This window comes from Meleagris gallopavo, chromosome 1 (assembly GCF_000146605.3).
Source record: "Meleagris gallopavo isolate NT-WF06-2002-E0010 breed Aviagen turkey brand Nicholas breeding stock chromosome 1, Turkey_5.1, whole genome shotgun sequence".
Classification (NCBI taxonomy): Eukaryota; Metazoa; Chordata; class Aves; order Galliformes; family Phasianidae; genus Meleagris; species Meleagris gallopavo.
In genome coordinates, this window is record NC_015011.2 from 174,794,048 (window position 1) to 174,800,105 (window position 6,058).

Here is a 6,058-nt window from a genome sequence, read left to right on the forward strand (position 1 = left end):
GAAGCTTGTAAGTGCTTCATCCTTGCTTAGGAACTTCACCCAGGGCAAGAACAGTGCTGGAACTGCAGCACAGTCCTGCAAGAGGACTTGCTAAGAGGAGATAGATCTGGCTTGCTCCCACATAAGCTTCTTGCCATATCATGGGGCTGGCACAAAGAAGACTGGCACTTCCGATTTGTGGCAGCTCCATGCACATGGGTGAGGCTTGGCTCTAAGACCTGCAGTCCTGGTGAGCTGAGATCTTCTGACTTGAAGATTGCCTACAGCATCAAGCCCCTGTGACAACAGCCCATACAAAACAGACCCCATGGCAAAGATAGGGGCTGTTCAGTTTTGGGGGTGGGGTATCTCTGTGTTAACAGAGTACTAAGATGTGTGAAAACAAATCTAGGGACAAACTCTGAGGAAACCAAGGAGGTGAAGAGGCAGGTAAAATGCATGAAATTGGGCTCCTGATTTAGGAATAGAGTTCTCAGACCCCAGATTAGAAATGGAGGCTCACAGTGGCAGCAGGGAGTGCAAAATACGGAATACATGAGAAGTGATTATTCTTTGTGATTCTAAAAAGAGATGGAGACTGCAAAGCTGTAGGACAGGAAATCCTGTAATGGCTGGTTTAGAGCAGGGTGTGCTGTGGTCCAGGCTGGGACAGAACAATGTTCTACTGTGGTAAATTAGATGATGCATAGGCAGCGCCTCAGCAGCAGGGGCTTGACCCCCTCAGCTGGGTCATATGGTATTGTTACCATCATGCCAGTACAGTAAATGTGGGAACAACGGGAAGTATTAGGAGCTCCTGGTAATTTAGGCAGTTTTCCAGGACTCCTGGGTAGGAGGAAATCAGAATTTATTTTTTGAGCCAGTGGGAAAAAAAAAAAAAGCATTAAACAAAAGCTCATCAAGATGTGTACAGACTCTGTGAAGGTTCCTTCAATTTCTGTGCTACAAGGCCTTGGTCCTCTTCCTTCTCATCAAAACATATCTGGGTTGAGATGGATGCATGTCACTTGATGAAAGACTCAACATGAGCTGGCAATGTGCTCTTGCAGCCTAGAAGGCCAACTGTATCCTGGGTTGCATTGAGAAGTGTGACCAGCAGTGTGAGGGAGGTGATTTTGCCCCTTTACTCTGCTCTCTTGAAACCCCTCCTAGAGTACTGTGCCCAATTCTGGGGACCCCAACACAAGAAGGATATGGAGCTGGTAGACAAGGTCCAGAGGAGGGCCACAAAGATGCAGAGAGCTGGAGCACCTCCCGTATGGAGTCAGGCTGAGAAAGTTGTAGCTCTTCAGTCTGGATAAGAGAAGACTCTGGGGGACCTTATAGCCTCCTTTCAGTACCTGAAGGAGCCTACAGGAAAACTGGGGAGGGACTTTCTGTAAGGGCAGGTAGAGAGATGATGAAGAGCAGTGGCTTTAAACTGTGAGAGGGTAGATTTAGACTAGATACTAGGAAGAAATCATTTACTGTAAGGGTGGTGAGACACTGGAACAGGTTGTCCGGTGAGGTTGTAGATGCCCCCACCCTGGAAGCGTTCAAGACCAGGATGGAACAGGGCTTTGAGCAACATGGTCTAGAGGGAGGTGTCCCTGCCTATAACAGAGGAGTTGGAACTGGATGATCCTTTCCAACCCAAACCATTCTATGATTCTGACATGTGATAAGAACTGGTCATGATGTTCGCCTTGAGATGGCCTAAGTACCGTGAGGCACTAATGGATGAATGGTTGATTTATTTATTTATTACTTGGCAGTCATGCAAGGGAGGGCAGGAAAGGGAACCAAGACAAGAGACTGCTCCATGATCATTATTCTGTTCCTGAAGGCTGGCATCTGGACATGGAAGGAACCAGACCACCAAACAAGTCCATCCTCTGTCCCCCAAGCAGCCCTTGACCCTCTATGAGATAGATAAGTCAGCTCCAAACTGCAATCCTTCTTGGGCCTGCAGGTCCCTGGAAGCTCAATAATTCCTCCCTATCCCTACCCCAAAATTATGTAAGCTTTGCTGAGACAAGGCCTCAAAGAAGGTGCTGACATCAGCACTAGTGATTACAGCTGCCATAGTTACATGGGGCTTGTGACACAGGATGTTCCGGAGGGCAAGGGAAAAGGATGGCAATTGAGAATCCTGGTGAGCAGGGCCATGCAGAGGTGGGCAGGATTGGGAAGTGAGGTATATGGCTACTCCTTGTCGCTTCTCCTGTTTTTTATAGCTGGACATCTGGACAAGGATGGAGCCAGACCACTGAAAATGTCCTGAGACCTGCCTACACTCTACAGGACAGAAGGATAGACAAGTCGGCCCCAGACTAGACCTCTTCTGGGTCCTACAGGTCCATGGAAGCTCCTTCAGATGCTCCTTTACCTACTCCTACCTTTTCTCTTAGCTCCACGGAAGGTGCAGGCACCAGCACTAGTGAACACACTGGCCATGCCAGCATGGGGGTTGGTGATCAAGGGAGCACCAGGCTACTACAAAGCAGGCTGTCATATAAGCAACCTGGTGAGCAGGAATGTGCAAGGGAGGGCAAGACAGACAAGCAAGTCAGGTGGCTGCTAGTTGTTGCTTCTGTGTCTTTCAGTTGAATACGTAGACATGGATGGAACCAGATCATCTCTGTTCCCCAGACACCTGCCAACACTCTACAAAACAGCTAAGTGAGCCTCAAACTGTACTCCAGGGTTCTACAGGACCACGGAAGCTCTCTAAGATCCACCTGACTCTATCCCAACATTTTAGCCTGGTTTGCTGAGACCTGGACCCAAAGAAAGGGCTGGCACTAGCCCTAGAGATTGCAGTGGCCAATGTGAGTGTGAGGTTGGTGACACAATAAATATCAAATACAAAGAAGGCTGGGAGACAAGCTACCCAGTGATCTGGGCCATGCAGAGGAAGACAGACTGGAAAGCAGTGTTGCTTCTCCTGTCTTTTGTAGCTGGACATCCAAAGAAGGATGGAACCAGACCACTGAAAATGCCCAAAGAGCTCTCCACACTCTGCAAGATGGATAAGTCAGCCTAGAACTGTACTCCCTCTGGGTCCAACAGGACTATGGGACCTTTCTAGTCTCTCCCCAACCCTATGCCAAAGTTTTGCGTGGTTTGCTGAGACCAAGCCCCAAAGAAATGTGTAGGTAGCAGGCTTTGTAATTTCAGCAGCCATGCCAGTGCGGGGTTGTTTACGCAGTCTGCCACAAACTGCTACAGAACAGGCTGGCAGACAACAACCTGGTGAGTAGGGCCATGCAGTGGAAGGAAGCACAGGCAATCAGGGCAGACAGCTGTTTCTTTGTTGCTTCTCCTGTGTCTAGTAGCTGGACATCTGGACACCAGTGGAACCAAACACGCTTGTCTTTTCACCCCTTGACAGCTGTCCACAATCTACAGTCAGCCCCAAACTGGGTCCTACAGGATCCTGGAAGATCCCTAAGTTCTCCCTATCCCTCCTCCAGTATTTTACATGGTATGCTGAGACAAGGGCCAAAATAAAGGTGCTGCTACCAACCTTGGTGATTGCACTGGCAAAGTTAATGTGAAGTTAGTGACATAGGAAGTTCCAGATGGCAACAAGAAATGCAGGGACGCAAGCTATCTGATGAGCTGGGTCATGCAGAGGAGAGAAAGACTGGGAAGGAGAGCAAACAGCTATTCCTTGTGTTTTTTCCTGTTTTGTTTTTTGTTTTGTTTTGTTTTGTTTTGTTTTGCAGCTGGACATCTAGACAAGAATGAAGCCAGACCATTGAAAATGCCCTACGCTCTACATGACAGATAAGTCAGCCCCAGGCTGTACTCCTTCGGGGTCCTACAGGCCCCTAGAAGCTCCCTAAGATGCCTCTTCACCTACTCCCATATTTTTTCCTGGTTTCCAAGAGCTGACCTCACAGAAGGTGCAAGCACCAGCAGTGATTGCACTGTGTGGTTGGTTACAAAGGAAAGCTTCAGATGGCAACAAAAAACTCTGGAAGATACGCTATCTGGTGAGTCTGGCGTTGCATAAGAGGGAAGGACTAGGAAGGACAGCAGACAGCTACTCCTCATTGCTTCTCCTATTTTTATTTATTTGTTTGTTTGTTTGTTTGTTTATTCATTTTTGTAGCTGAACAACTGGATAAGGATGACACTAGGCCTCTGAAAACAGCCTGAGAACTGTCTTCACTCTACAGGCCTGTTAAATCAGTCCCAGACTGTACCCCTTCCGGGTCCTACAGAACCTTGGAATCTCCCTACAATGCCCCTCTTCCTACCATCAATTTTTTGCCTAGTTTATCAAGACATACCCACAAGAAATGGTGGCACCAGCCCTGGTGACTGCAGTCACCATGTCAGTGCAGGGTTGTTGCCACAGTCAGCCCCATACTACAGCAAAACGTCCTGACAGACAAGCAGTGTGGTGAGCAGGGCCGTGCAGTAGAGAAGAAGGACACAGAAGCAGAGTAGGTGGCTGCTTCATTGTTGCTTCTCCTATGTCTTGCAGCTGGATATCTGGACACAGATAGAACCAGACCACCAAACACATCTGTCCTCTCACTGCAGATGTTTGCCAGCAGTCTAAAGGACAGATAAGTCACCCCCAAACTGTAGTCCTTCTGGGTCCTGCAGGATCCTGAAAACTCTTTACTGTGCTCCTCCCCCCATCATGACAAAGAAGCAGGGTAGGTTATTTGTTTTTCTCCATGCTGGACATTTGGTCTTGACAGGATCCAGACCAACAAACACTCCTGCCCTCATCCTCCAGACAGCTTTCAACACTCTACAGGACAGGTAAGGCAGGCATGCACAGAGAGTTCCCCATACTCTTGCTGTGTGTATTCACAGGCCATGCATGATGAGAGCTGACCACATTCTCATTGGTGCTCTGCACCTACTCCGAGTACTGGTTGGATCCCTCTCACAGTGAGCAGGTGGCTGGCCCACACCTGGATACCAGGGCTATCACAGAGCTCTGGGATGGACAGCTCAGGCATGGAATTTGGAGAGGCCCAGGTAGGCAGACCAGGACCTGTCTGTGGTGGTGGAAGGGGTCTGGCTGCATCTCTTGATTCTTCTGTCCTTCACAGTAACAGCCCATACAGGGGCGCAGACACATTACAGGCTCCACTAAACAGCAAGTATCTGAACTTGTACAAGACACCGTCCTCAGGATGAGGACACTACACTGCATTATGGTCTTACCAGCAGTTGGAGGATGCATGCGCCATGGACACAGGGAGCTCCCCAACACCTGCCATCTGCATACCCCAGCACAGACCGACTGGTAGTTGGAAGCTCTCCATCAACTTGGACAAAGAGCTGCACACCAATCACCTTATCTCATTAACTTACCACAGAATAATAAATAAGCTCTAAACCATTAAAAGGAAGTTACTAATTCATGAACTGATTATCTGGTTCTTACAGCTTGTACTGTCTTTATTGGGAATCTCTGGGATGTTTCCTTATTGTCCTCATCCCCTTATATTTATCCACCTCCATAGATAAGTGCAATATACATTTGTACACTTAACAAATATTTATATATGCATGTTTAAATCAGAGAGCTGTACCATGGCACCTGGTTACAAGGCTCCAGGGCTGAGTGCTGCAGGGCTCACCAAATAGGGAAGCAAGCTCTTTTACACTGGCACAATAGAAAAGAAGAAATTCTGAAAACTTTCTTAACTGCTCTTGTAGACACTGTTCTTGCAAGACTTCTAAAATATATTAGCATAGAATATTTCAATTGAAAGGGTCCTACAAAGATCACTAAGCTGAACCACGGGACCACTTCCAGGCTGAACAGAAATTAGAGCATATTGTTAAGAGCATTATCCAAACAGTAAGTTTCAACAAATTTCTAAACCACTCCTGCTGAACGAGATGCTCTCACCTTCTTCCTCAACTGCTTCTACTAATATGCTGGCTCCCTTCTTGCATCAGGAAACACATTTGTGCAGCTGCAGTGCATTTGATCAATCAGAAATCCAGCTTAACAACAAAAAAATGTCCCACTGCCTTCCCACCTCCACCATGGTTATGTTCCCATTTCTCTGAATAACCTAAAATTGTTAGACCACAC

At 47.6% G+C, this 6,058-nt stretch overlaps 1 long non-coding RNA gene across 6 annotated transcripts; it reads left to right on the forward strand.

Moving 5' to 3' along the window:
- The first annotated feature begins 1,491 nt into the window (after positions 1–1,491).
- LOC109365461 lies at positions 1,492–5,373 on the forward strand. 6 transcript variants are annotated; one of them, XR_002111089.1, is made up of 5 exons: positions 1,492–2,506; positions 2,586–2,661; positions 2,744–2,821; positions 2,940–3,980; positions 4,100–5,373. It is a non-coding gene; the product is annotated as an uncharacterized LOC109365461 (long non-coding RNA). The 6 variants fall into 6 exon arrangements; XR_004158646.1 differs by having other exon boundaries at positions 1,492–2,176; positions 2,391–2,661; XR_002111087.1 differs by having other exon boundaries at positions 1,495–2,661; positions 4,100–4,393; positions 4,478–5,373.
- Positions 5,374–6,058: the final 685 nt, after the last annotated feature.